Source organism: Anguilla rostrata, chromosome 14 (genome assembly GCF_018555375.3).
Source record: "Anguilla rostrata isolate EN2019 chromosome 14, ASM1855537v3, whole genome shotgun sequence".
NCBI classification, from domain to species: Eukaryota; Metazoa; Chordata; class Actinopteri; order Anguilliformes; family Anguillidae; genus Anguilla; species Anguilla rostrata.
In genome coordinates, this window is record NC_057946.1 from 26,483,530 (window position 1) to 26,497,201 (window position 13,672).

General features: G+C 44.7%; 1 protein-coding gene across 1 annotated transcript in view; it reads left to right on the plus strand.

The window, feature by feature from the left end:
• Positions 1-7,963: 7,963 nt before the first annotated feature.
• cntfr (ciliary neurotrophic factor receptor) overlaps positions 7,964-13,672 on the plus strand; it is a 185,078-nt gene continuing 179,369 nt past the window's right edge. The window contains exon 1 of the mRNA XM_064308253.1: positions 7,964-8,164. The gene's annotated coding sequence lies outside the window, so the exon portion shown is untranslated. The remainder of the gene's footprint in view (positions 8,165-13,672) is intronic.

Below are 13,672 nucleotides of genomic sequence, written 5' to 3' on the forward strand. Positions count from 1 at the left end.
TCTTTTCTTGATCTGACGTTCTCATCGGGGTTTCCCATCCCGTACTCCAGGGGTTCCCGCCGCCGCTGAGGACATCAGACGCCCTCCGTCGGCGCGTCGTCTGGAGTTTCTTCGCCCCCTCGCCACGCGTCCCGACTGCGACGCGCGCGGCTTTTTGTCGCGACGCTCCGGAGCCGCGTCACCTACAAAAAATAAACCAGTTGAATCCTCCGGAAATGTTCAATCATATCTGTGGATGTCCAGACAGTCTGCAAAAGTGTATTGTTATTGTTATTGTTACAGTTTAATGCCAAATTTAAACATGAACTGAGACCATTGGCACTTCCTGCAAAAAAAAAAAAGATCTGTGTCTTCCCGGTAGCACCGGTTTCTGTCTCCATCAGATGATTTTATTGAAAAAAATATCAGTTTATGTGCAAAAATGTGAGACCGAGTAGGCGCTGTGCGCTCAATATGGTATGCAGCCATGTGTTTTGACTAATCTGCTCTTTTTCAGGCATCTACATCTCTGCTTGAAGAAGACCAGATGTGCCTTGAATTTTTGCCAGGTTTTGCCATATTAACTGTACCCCCTCTCTCGCTCCCCCCCCCCACCCAGCCTAAGAAAAAACCCAGGACACACCACCTCGGCACTGCATGTTACTCAGAATTGTACTTCCCCATTTACTGTCTGTTGTTCTCGGGGCTTCCCCAGGGTTTTTAAATTAAAGGACACGGTAATTTCTCATTTAGCCGGACCCAATTAAATAGATGATTTATTACTGTCCTTTTATTTTTTTATAATCCAAAAAAAAAAAAAAAAATCCATAATCAGACTAATGAGTCAGAACAGTCACAGGTAACTAAATACTAGTTTTACAGCTTAAATTACTGGGGCCAATAAGAGAACTCGGCTTTCTGATTGAAAGACACTCTACCGTAGCGAATCTGACAGACGGCATCATAAAAATCAATGAGGTAATGTGCTTTTTTTAATGACCTGGAGTGCAGCTCTAAAAAAAAAAGAAGAAGAGAATTGTGCTCGCCTTCAGGAAGATGGCCGGTGAGCAGAATTGGGTGCGAGGTGAACCTGAATTCCTTTCTGAAAGAGAATCGCGGCCCCGCCCGTATTCCGTTTCATATTCCCAGCAGGCTTAGCGACAGCTCTGTTCATTAGCGTCCCCCGAGCTGTTGCCCCTCCCACTCTCCACTCCTCCCACTGCTATTGTGATTTGCTTGTCAGTTAAGCAAGTAGTCTTTGCAATATTACTGTACGAAAGGTCATTAAATGAAAATCCATCTGCCTTCCAATTTTTATAAAAAATAATTGAATTAAATTATTTATATTAAAAAAGTTGATCTGTATGCCTCATGGAAACTTAACAAGGGCTATAGAGCACTAATAACCCATAGTTCCTTCATGCATTCCCAAGTGAATTGGCCTTGTGCGGTATTCATCTTGCCATTCATTTCAAGATAATGTGGTCTTTCAAAGATTGTATTTCAGATCAAACAGAGTGAACCATTTTTTATGACTTTGTTTTTGCCACTTGTATATGTAACTTCTCTTTTATGTATTTACAATATTGTTACAGAGATATCACATCTTTTGGCAGTGCTGGGGTTCACTACAGTGAACTGAATCCAGAGTTATTAACCGCTCAGTCTGTCACTGTTCGAGGACTGCTTCATGTCCTTCCCGCTGATGTGTCTACCAGCGGTCAAGATGGCTGTTCAGACACTTGTGGAGATTTGAGTTTGAGCCACCGCTGCCCGCTGTTCTTCCGCTTTGCTCTCCCCCGCTGCGCTGTCCCCGAACCCGTCCGCACGCCGTCACCGCTCGCCATCCGTCTTCCGTGCGTTTCCGTTCGTGGCGCGCGGCCAGCCGTACGCCGCCGCGGTCCGAAGGCGCTTCCCGGAGCCTCAGAGAGCCGCTCGGCTAACGAGCCGGACGCCGTGTTTCTAAGACAGATGGTCAGCCACCGAGCACCCGCCGCTCACGCTGCTCTTCCCGCCAACATTCGGGACTCGTCCGGCGCTAAAATACCTAGCGTCAGTCAGAGAGATCTCTCCAGGCGCTGCCTGCCACTGCCCGAGTCACCTCTCTGAACGAGCGTGATAAAAAGACACAGACAGAAAAAGGCACTCAGACACCGGATCGGCTGCCTTTGTCGTCTCTCTCTCTGTCTCTCTCTCTCTCTCTCTCTTGCTCTCCCCCTGTCTGTCTGCCGCCTCTCCTTCTGATGTGCAGGTAATTTCTCAAGACACCGGTTCAGGCGTTCCTTCCCACAATGCACCTCACTCACCGAGCTTCTCCGCCTGACACTCCTGAGTAACAGCCAAATCTCAAATGTGAGAAAATATTTCATCGACATTAACATTTCAAATTTGCTCTCTAACCTTAACTGCCTTTCCTCAAATGTCACCTGGATGGAACGTTACCTTTTTCAAAAGATTTCTGGGGGGAGGTGTCATGAGCCCCCAGCCCCTTTCCCCCAAACCCCGAACCCTTAAACCCCTGACCCTCCTCTTCCCCCATATGCCTTCATTAAAATTTTACAACACCATCATTTACTACCATAATATACTGCTATAGTCTTCAAAGAAATGAACCAATGATGTCGTAGCAGACATCAAACATGCTGCAGGACCCAATTATGGAAAGTTATTCTTTTAGCGATTGATTGTAATCAGGTTGATAATACGCGTCATATTTGCTTTTCGTAGATTTAAACGTGCTTCCGTCTGCGATCTGGCTGTGTGCTGCAGGCGTGACCTCCCGGTTTTAATATCTGCTCCCCAGTGGTACTAAAAAGGCTTCGCTGACAGCCGGTGTAAATAACGATCTTTCGCCTGCTTAATGACTGATCGAGTTTCGGCTCGCGTTGAAACGGAGCCGCCAAGCAGGGTTTCGAGCCCCCGGGACCCGGTCCGATCGCTGCGCTCGCGGTCCTGGTCGAGCCCCCGGGACCCGGTCCGATCGCTGCGCTCGCGGTCCTGGTCGAGCCCCCGGGACCCGGTCCGATCGCTGCGCTCGCGGTCCTGGTCGAGCCCCCGGGACCCGGTCCGATCGCTGCGCTCGCTGTCCTGGTCGCGCACGCCGGCGGCCGAATCCCCGTTTATTTACCCGTGAAACTACGCCACTCGTGCACTTGTAAAAATTACCGACAGCGCAGTTCATCACGGTCTGAGCTTCACCGCGACGAGCTGTTAATGTGAATTAATTGGACGCTTTCAAAGTCTATTTAAAGTGTATCAGTTGGAGAGTGCATGTTCACGTCCCCAAACTTTTCATCAGGCAGATTGGTTGTTAGCCACCTACTGCGTTCGTTTCCTGTTATGTGCCATATGGCAAATGATCTAGAAATAAGTTACATTTTTAATTCATTAAATCATAGACTGACAGTCGAAATCAGCGGGGATCCGGAATTCTACGCCGTGGACACCTGGACACCGAAAACTAAATCATTTGTTGGAAACGAGGGAGTTCAAAGACAAAGCAAGTGGCGAAGAGCCAAACCTGCGTTGTGTTAAAACAAGTCTAATGAAAAAATGATAAAAGAAAACACATGTTTTCAGCAACCTAAGAGATTGGCTCTAACAAAAACCAGGGTGCCAGTAGCCCCCGGGACAGAGTTTAGGAACCCCCCTTCCCCCCCGCACCATCTCTCTAGCTTAGCCTCTACATCGTGACCACTTCTCAAGGGGTCTTTGAGGGAGGGGCCATCGTGGCGGCCGCCTGTCCGCCATTGGTCCCCGGTCAGGAAGGAATGAGAAGAGTGGGAGTGCGATGTAGACCACAAACACCTCAGAGCTGCAGCCAACGAGGATGTGGACACACCGCCTGGAACGTGCGCTTTTTTGGCTACGTTGAGCCACCGTAGCAGTACCCGGTAGTGTGTTGTTGTTCCGCGTGAAATGTGACAGTAAACATGTCTCTTGCCTAAAGCTGTATTCAATCTCCTCATCTTTAGACACAACACTGCACTGCATTAAGAAGCCAGGCAAATGTTTCCTCGCTCTTTCCGTAGACTTTTGGCCTCTCTATTGCCACCTACTGTCTGGGCACCACAGCCCTGCAGTGGAGTCCATTTTGAAAGTCCTGCGGATAGAAGGCAAATGGGAAAAGAACATTATTTTACAACACAGGGTTTTCATTAGGGTGATTTACACAGCAGGTTTTCACAGACAATGTTAAACTCACCGTCTCTGCTGGATGAAAGATACACATTCCATATCAGTCTGTAAATAGGCACACAAATCTGCTTCGTGCAGTTCAACAGTGTTACATTATTGAGCTATTGCATAGGATGATATCATGTCTGAATAAAATTACCTACGTTTGTTAACCAGCTTGTCTGTTTTGATTCACGGCTATTGTTTTAAGTAACTTAGATTAAAGGGACATGCTCGATTTAAATCAAACCTGGCTACCTCTTCATAGATCTCTCCAAAATGAAGAGTAACTCTAATGGTTAGGACTGCCTCGGCCATAACAACTGTGGGTTTTTTTCCACACGTCATTCTCAGAAGTGACCGCAGCTGTGGGATCTGGAAGGGTGAGACTGAATATCCATGTATGTACCAGCCAGGAACAGCCCAGGTTTGGCAGCTGCAACGCTGAGAGAAACAGGAGAAACAAGACATGGTTTTAAGATGGGCAGGTCTATCCTGGTGTGAATATAAATCAGAAAGTGTGTTATATATGTATTATTTAATATATTATTATTATTTTATCACGATCCACCGCTAGGCCTCCTGTGACCAGCAGGGTCCTGACCCATGGTTCGGAAATTAGACTGGGTCGGCGTAGAGAGGGATGAAACGATTTGCGAAGTGAGAAAGCTTTCAGGCGTGATTGCTAATTAGCCACCGGGCTCAATGGACATGACATCAGATGTTACTGAGGGCAAACTACAAGATACTGCCTACTTGCTAGTTAATCAGCAACTGCTGCAAACTTTTTTGTAAATAGTTAGCTTGATTTATTATACACGCTACTAGGAATTTCAAAAGACTTTGATTGTTAAAAATTCAGTTAACAAAAATGGAGACTCCTTGTAGGTGGTACAAGGGAAGCGGCCTTGTATCTTGGTTCCCAGACGAAGCACTGCCATTGTACCCTTGAGCGAGGCACTAAACCTGAATTAAATGGATTGGATGTAAAAGTCTGTGTGCTCTGCACGTTGCTCTGGGTAAGGGCATCTGCTAAATGCCTACATGTTTAAATGCATCCTGGATGTTACTTGCTTCATTACTGGTTATAAGCCTCACATGTGCCATAGGTTCTGCTTTGCATATCCTCAAAAATACGTTGCAGGCCATAAGTATTTTGACAGTGGCACAATTTTTGTTGTTTTGTTGCTCTGTACTCCATCACATTGGATTTGGAAGGAAGCAGTGGCTATGAGGTTTAAGTGCAGACTGTCAGCTTTAATTTAATGGTATTTATTAATTGCACATCCAGTGATCCATGTAGAAATTACAGCCCTTTTATGCATAGCCCCCCTTTTAAGGGGACCAACAGTAATTAGACAAATTTACATAGTCTTAAATAAAGCTGTCATATTTACTACTTGGTTAAAAATCTTTTTCAGCTGATGGCTGCCTGAAGTCTGTGACACAGAGATATCACCAGATGGTGGGTATCTTCCCTGGTGATGCTCTGCCAGGCCTGTACTGCAGCCATCTTCAGTTCCTGTTTGTTTTTGTGGATTTTTGCCCTCACACTTGTCTTCAGCCAGTGAACTGCATGTTAATTTGGATTCAGGTCAGGTGATTGTCTTGGCCAGTCAGGGACATTCCACTTTTTTGGCCCTGAAAAAATACGTTTGCTGCATTTGCTTTAGCAGTGTGTTTTGGGTCGTCGACCTGCTGCAAGATAAAGGGTCGTTAAAATTCATTTTTTGAGGTATTTGATCTGAGCCAATGAGGTGTTTGTGTAGTTTAGAATCCATCCTGACGCCCCTGTCAGCAGTCCTACATCCTCAATAAAGATAAGTGAGCCAGTTCCAGTGGCGGCCATAGCACTGCCTCTACCATGTTTCACAGATGAGATGATATGCGTCTGGATCCTGAGCAGTTTCTTTATTTCTCCCAACACTGCTCTTTCCGTCACTTCGGTACAGCTTAATATCTGTCTCATCTGTCCATAAGAGTTTGTTCCATATCTGTAACAGTACAGTATAACGGCGTCTTGTGGCTAACCCTCTGGGGTTATGCTGGTGTAGTCTTCCCTTTTTTTGGTCTGTTTGTATCCTTCGGCCATCCACTACAGCGGTCCTGCCAGGTGTATTCTTGCTTCTCAGCAATGTAAAGAGATTTTGATTTTGACACACCCAATGTTTTGGCTATGTCCCTGGGCGATTTATTCTCATTTTTGAATTTTCAGGGCTCTCCCACCAATTTATTTGGTCACAGATTAGTTGCACTCTGTATCGTGGGTCTCCCTCGGGTCTGGGTCTGGCACATTGGGTCTCAGTTGCCCACCCCCCCCACCCCCCGCCAAAAAAAGAAATGCCTCACCTAGAATCCTTACCTAGCTTTCTTCTGCATGAACTAATGATGCAACCACATACAGCTGGCCAAGACGCTAATAATTGCCCAAATACATTTGCTCGCCTAAAATGGGGGATCTATGTATAACATTTGCTGCAATTCCTATATGGTTGACCTGATATGGATGTAAATGCTCTCAGACTAAAGCTGACAGCCTGCAATTTAACTTCATATTCACTGTTTCACATCAAATCCAACCTACAGAGGCAAATGAACAAAAATTGTGTTGCTGTCCAAATATTTACGGACTGCACTGTAAATACTTTTAAATAGATGATTACTTATTAGTAATCACCAATAGGGTAAATGAATACAATAGAGGATAAAGAATCACACCAGAAGTGATCAAATAAAATACAAAAAAATACAAAAAACCCTTAGGCACAGGTTTAAATATACAATGCAGCTGTTAAAACTAAATTCACTGCAAAAGACATAGTAAAATCCTATAGCCTTTTAATTTAAAGCTGGTGACATTTCAATTCCAGAATCCCAATAAATGACCAAATAAATAAATAAATAAACAAATAAATGGGAAATTAGTCAAACAGGACAACATATATATTGTATTTTACTCTTTAAGATACCATTTTTATTGGCATGGGGGGCAGCAAAAACAGTGTCTATAAGTGTTTATAATTTTTATCATCCTGTTTAAATGTGTAAGTAGTTAAAAATGGCTCTTCCCAATGGGTGAAATGGAGATTTACCCAAATAACCATCATGTAGCCCAAATATAATTCCTTGTTAATCAGTGAGTCGGTGTCCAGCGAACCAGGAAAAATGTTCAATTTCCACCGATGCTATTGTCTGTTGATGAGTGGAATGTTTCGGAAAATAATACTATAGTCATTACTATTTCATTCAGTATGTCTATGGGAAGGATGCAAGCATAATGTTTACATATTTCCTTTATTTCACCACATTATTTTATTTATTCATTTTTTTGCCGTACTGTGAAATTGTATTCATATTGGATTAATATTTTATGTAGTCTCCTTGTAACAATGAAAAAAAGGCAATTACATTAAAATACCAGGGGAAAAACTATAAGCTGTCAGAAATGAATCTTTAACACCCGGCACCGTGCAATTATGCCTAAAATGTCCGTGTGCTCTCTTACGGCTCTGTGCAAAAAAGAAAAAAAAACACCTCCGAAAAAACATGAAAACGAATATGCTGACCTTTGCAGAATAAATTCAATATATGAAATGACTAAATCGCTCATACCCATCTGTCACACATCCCCCAGTGTGTGTGTGAAATGTGTGTGTGTGTGTGTGTGTGTGTGGGTTCAGTACCCTAAACAGTGGCTAGGGGGTGCACTGTGGACACGCTGAGCTGCTAACGCGCTCCTGAATCTCCTCTGACGGCTGGGGCTGGTCACATGGCGTGCTCGTGCGAGTTTAAAAGTGCTTTAGTTCCCCCTCAGCCAGTGCAGAGCCAGCCGCTGGTGGAGCAGGCGCAGCTAGCGTTAGTCGGCCACCGCACGTGCAACTTTTCTTGGCTGGAACCTTTTTTTTTTCCCCCCCTTCGCGCACGCAGACACACACGCGCGCGTACAAAAAAAAATAGCCACCGCGAGGAGGACGCTAGCGAGAGAGAGGAGCGGGCCAAAGCTTTTTAAGTGAGTACCCGGGGGGTCTAACCCTGTTCTTATTTTTGTCTTTCTTGCTGGGATTGTCTTATGTAGGAGGAAAGTGACGGGAGGTTTATCATAAGAAGGATGAGCTGAATCTATTTGTGTGTGTGTGTGTGTGTGTGTGTGTCTGTGTCTGTGTGTGTGTGTGTGTGTGTGTGTGTGTGTGTGTGGCGCTGGGAGATGTGCAGCGAGAGTGACTTGCTGTTGTCTTCTTTAATTTGCCTTTTGTTTTTTCTTTGTTTTTTTCCCTCCTGTTGGACGCCGCATCTGTAACGGCGTATCCATCCTTCAGGTATGTCTTCTTCTCTTCTCTCTTCTCTGTCTCTCTCTCTCTCTCTTTATTTTTCTCTCTCTCTTTCTCTCTCTCTCTGTTCTCTCTCTCTCTTCTGTCTCTCTCTCTCTCTCTCTGTCTCTCTCTCTCTCTCTCTGCCGGGAATGGGCAACGCCGTAGCGGCGGGCTAATGCTCATCCGGTATAAATGCGCTCGGACGGTGGAGGGATGCACTCTGCCCAAGTGCCTCGAAAATGCAATTCATGCCTCTGCCGACACAAAGTGGCCACTCGCAAAAGAAAAGAGAGGAGTAGAGAAGTGGGGAACGGAGAGGGAGAGGAGACAGAGAGAGAGAGAGAGAGAGAGAGAGAGAGAGAGAGAGACAGGAGTGGGAACGGAGAGGGAGAGGAGACAGAGAGAGAGAGAGAGAGAGAGAGAGACAGGAGTGGGAACGGAGAGGGAGAGGAGACAGAGAGAGAGAGAGAGAGAGACAGAGAGAGAGAGAGAGAGAGAGAGAGAGAGGAGGAGTGGGAACGGAGGAATGCTTTGAAAGAGCTGACACTGGCCAGACAATTACCTTTAAAGATTCTGTTATCTGTTGTCTTTCCCGAAAGAGCGCTGCTGCGAAGCCGGGGGTCAGAGGAGGGGTGACCCCGTGTCAGCGCTCCAGCGCCGAGCCTATTATCATCTCCCGATTAATTAGTTTTAGTGGAAATCCCCTTCCACCCCCCTCTCCTCCTCCTCCGGGGTCCTCTTTTTCTGCGTCTCTGCCCTGTCTTTTTTTCCTTTCTTATCGCATCGATGTTGCCCATCTCCATCTCTCTCTCCCTCCATCTCTCTCTCTCTCTCTCTCTTTCCCCCAGAGCTGCTCTCGGCTCCCTGTTTGTCTTCCGCTCGGAGGGCGAGGGGGGTGGGGGGATTGGTTGGGGGGGGAGGGAGCGGACGCCGTGCCCGTCTCCCGAGCCGCTTCGGGCTCCTCATCCCTCCCTTCGGAGCTGGAGAGGGAGCCTCACTTATCTCACAGTGTAAACACGGACATCAAACGGCGGCGAGGCCGTTGCCTCTGAGCGATTGGCGGTCCGTGCGACGCGGCAGAAAAGACCGGGGTCCGGAAAGGTGTGGGACGGCTCCTTTTGTGAATGACAGCTTTCCTTTGTTCGGTCGCGTTCGCGTTTCCACATGGTACCACTTTGGGCACGCGACCCCCCCCCCCCCTTTTGCAGTTGTCCTGTCAGTCGTTTTACGGTCTTTGTCCAACAGCGAAAACGAGCCAATAGAATCACAGGTTTCATTACCTGTCGAACGATATGAACATTCATCTATGATCTGGACTCTTGTTAAGTATGTGGTGAACTGTGGTGACATGATGTTCGTCCTGTGTGCGCACGGATCTTACACTGTCAGATTAGTGCGATGGCATACGAGTTCAGAAGCAAGTTGTTCTCAGTGAGCGCTGTGGAAGATTTCACTAACATTTCTCTTTGTGTCTGAATGAGGAATAGGGCTTTTATTTCAGAGGTGCGACTAACTCCTGTACCCTAAGGACCGTGCCCGGTCCTTTCACCTTGCACATTCCTCCGCAATGTTTTTCATTTAAACAGGAGAAAGGTAAAATAAAGCTAGCATAATATTTCCCTTAACATACTTACCTCTTGGATAAACAGCCTTAAACAGATGTCAGAATTTAGGCTGATCACAGAGAAACGATTGGACTGATGTTCCCCGCCCTTACATACACAAATTCTACAAATTGAAAGCTGGTGTCTGAGTATCGAGATCGTCTTTCGTCTCTCGAAAACTACCGAACTGAACAAGCAAGCAATGGATCACAATCCATAAACATTCCACAGATTTGCTTTGTAGGGTTTATTTAGCTATTTTCAATGGAACATGTGCGCCTTTACACTGATTCTGTCAGCATTCCCCTTGAGAAAACTAATTAAAACTGTTTGGTATGTTGGGGAAATATGCACTTACTTTTACGCATGCAAACCATTTATGCGTACACATAATTTTTAAAATAAAATAATTACATTGTATGCACGCAATGTCAGTAAAATGAAATAATAAAATAAATGAAATAAAAATGAAATAAATAAAAATACATTTTTAGGGTAGGGGCCTGTTTAAAATGGTGCTGTGGCATCATTATTAAATGATAATTAAATATGATCTAATAAAGCAATATACGTATCTCCCTATAGAATCTTTTTTTACACCCTTTATACAACCATATGATAGCTATGTTTAAAAAATGAATGTTTATTTGAAAAGGACCATGACTGAACTGATAACATACAGCAGACAACTGGATCACATGATCGTTCGTTTCGTTTCTGTACATCCCCAGGGATTTTCCATTTTGTTATTGTACTGTAAACACATTATTTCTCAAAACAACCTCTCAGGTTTAATGAATCGTTTGTAAATTATTAAAATGTCTTTTTTTTCTGTTTTCATTTTCATTTTCGTAGTCAAAACGAGACAGTGTGTGCTTTCGGTCGAGAGGACGATACGCATTAGTAACGAAACTGTGCTTACTTGCCCAGTTCTGAAATGCGTGATCATTTAAAAAAAACTTTTAACATTCTTATCCTCATTATTTCCTCCTAATTTGGGATTATGAGATTAATTTGGGATTATGAGATTAAGTAGGGATTAGGATGTGCAGGCTGCCAGGCACTGTATTTTTTTAATTTCTTGTCATTTTACACTACGCCTGCTGAACTGCGCAGTTGGGGAGTACGCTGCATGCGCAGCTGGGGCAGTCAGACTGCAGGCTCTCAATTGACCTGAAGGGGGCCGTCGTTTTGGCGGAAACCCTGCTGAGTGAAGCCCCCCCCACCCCCTCCTGGGGCTGCTGGCCACGGTCGGCACTGGCACGGTCACAAATCAATGCCGCGCTACAGGGTTAGTCGATACTCTCCGCCTCTCCTGGATGAGTCACATGACAGCCCCTAAAACGTGATGTCATGAATGGCATGACTGTAGTAGGGTGCAGGTCTGAGTCTTATGATCGTAGTGGACCTTTTCACAATATTTGATTCAAGCTTTTTAATTTGTCGTTATCTCTGGGACGTTGGGCATCAAACCCCATCGAATATGAACAGAACATAAAAGGAGTTTTATCTTTAGTTGAGCTCAGAGTGTAGTTCTCCCAGGTACTGCTGAATATTTAGTACTAGTAGTAATATTTAGTACTTAGTAATGCAGCTTGCTAGTATTCTGCTTGAACCAAAGGAAATTATATTTCTAACTGGTTGATCAAAGCGTTTTTTTTGAATAAGCCGCCTTTCTCTGAAGAACCTTTGAAGGTTTGGTTTTCCCTCAGAACTACAATTCCCAGGCTGTATGAGATCTATGAATGCGCCTTTTAACCCCTCAGTGAAACCTGCATTAGAGAGTGCAGACAGGTGGCTATTAGGAGACATGGGTTCACAGCGGGGGAATCAAACGCAATAAACATGAATTATTAATGATATCAAACCAAGTATGAATGCATTGTCAGCGGGCACCGGACTGCTTGTGGCCTACATCGCATGCTTGTTTCCTTGTTTGCTAATTTTTTTGTCCTCCTCAAAGTGATTTAATAATGATGGATTAAAACGCAGGAACAAAGACCCCAACAAATGCGAAAGAACGTGTGTGACAACAGCCATCGCCACACTCGTGAAAGATCTGACAACGGCAGGTCTTTTTCATTCAGCTGCAGTCACGCCGTCCGGAGAAGTCCTCGGGGAATTCCGTGACAAATATAATCACAGGAATAATAATCGCAAGAAACGTTGATACGGAGAAGCTATATATTTTCCCTGCTTCCGTGGCCTTTTAATGTATTAACTGCTGATCCTTAAACAGTAATCAATGTGGGCTTTTATATTTCCATTAAAAGGGAAAAAGGAAATGAATAAATAAATCAAGTGGGGCTGAACGGACAGGGCCGCTCGGAAGAGGGCTTTCTGCTCCTTTCGCCCGAGCTCCGCGAATCGCGCTAACAAACCAAAGCGCCGCGTTTCGTTTTATTTAATCTACACGGGGGTTCGGATTATTGGCAGTGCCTGCGTTGATAGCGTGTGCTCTAACACATCAGCGAGTGGGAAAGAGGTGATCCTCGACTGAGATAGGGGCCTCACGCTCCTCTTAAACCAGAACCCTAAATACATTCGTGTTTTTCTCCCCCCAGTTTCCCTTAACTAGAGCTGAATTGCCTGCTGGGAATTTGGCGAGAGCCTTCTCAGTTGGGCTCTCCACCGAAGCGTGTTGAAAGCAAGTTCTGCAAGGCCTTTTTCATTGACGGCCTAAATACGGTTATGAACAAACTTAATATGCTCTTAATAAGGTTTGTAAACACAGTGCATGCACCGTTCTGTTGGAAAGGACAGCAACAGGCTGACATATATAGGCTTGTTTGGAGCAAATGCTGGCTGTAGTTCAACTCATTTCTGTTTGTTAGGCACACTGACTGTGTCCTGGCGTATGAAAACTAAATTATAATAATTGTACTGGGTGCTCAGTGGGGCTCCTGTACCAGCGATGTTATTGACTTAAATTGGCTGTGGCTGCGGTTATCAACCCCTTGATTCGATCAAACACACTTAGCCGCATTTAGGGCAAACACAATTCAATCAAACAAGGACTTTAGTTTCTTCCGATTCAGTCAAACCAGTACTCATAAGGGCCAGCATTGCACTCGTAAGGACTGCAAATACAGGAAGCTGGATAAAAATGGAGCCTGAAAATCCCGCTGCTGGAGGTCAGAGCTGTTTAAAAGGGCGAGCAAGCTTCTGTCCAAACAATCTGTTTGCCTGATTCCATCTGTCCAATACCTATTGTTTTAATACCATTAATACAATCTAGCACAGATAAGCATGGTTTCCATATGCTGTGCATTGGTAGGTGCACCAGGCCTGCCTTTGAATGATATCTTGTTTGCAAATGTAAATTAATCCACTTAAATAAACTTCAGAAGTAATTAAGTCAATACCGATGAAGTCAGATGTAAATATTTGTGTCTTTAAGCCACGGCAGATTTAAACATTTGAATATAATTATCACAAATAGAAACAGAATTCACCTTTTTAATGCTTTATGTAAAGTTATAAAATGGTTTCATGGACATGGAATGGCATTGCATTACATTACAGGCATTTAGCAGACACTCTAATGCACAGCGATTTACACAACTTTTTATATAGCATTTACTTTGCATCCATTTATACAGC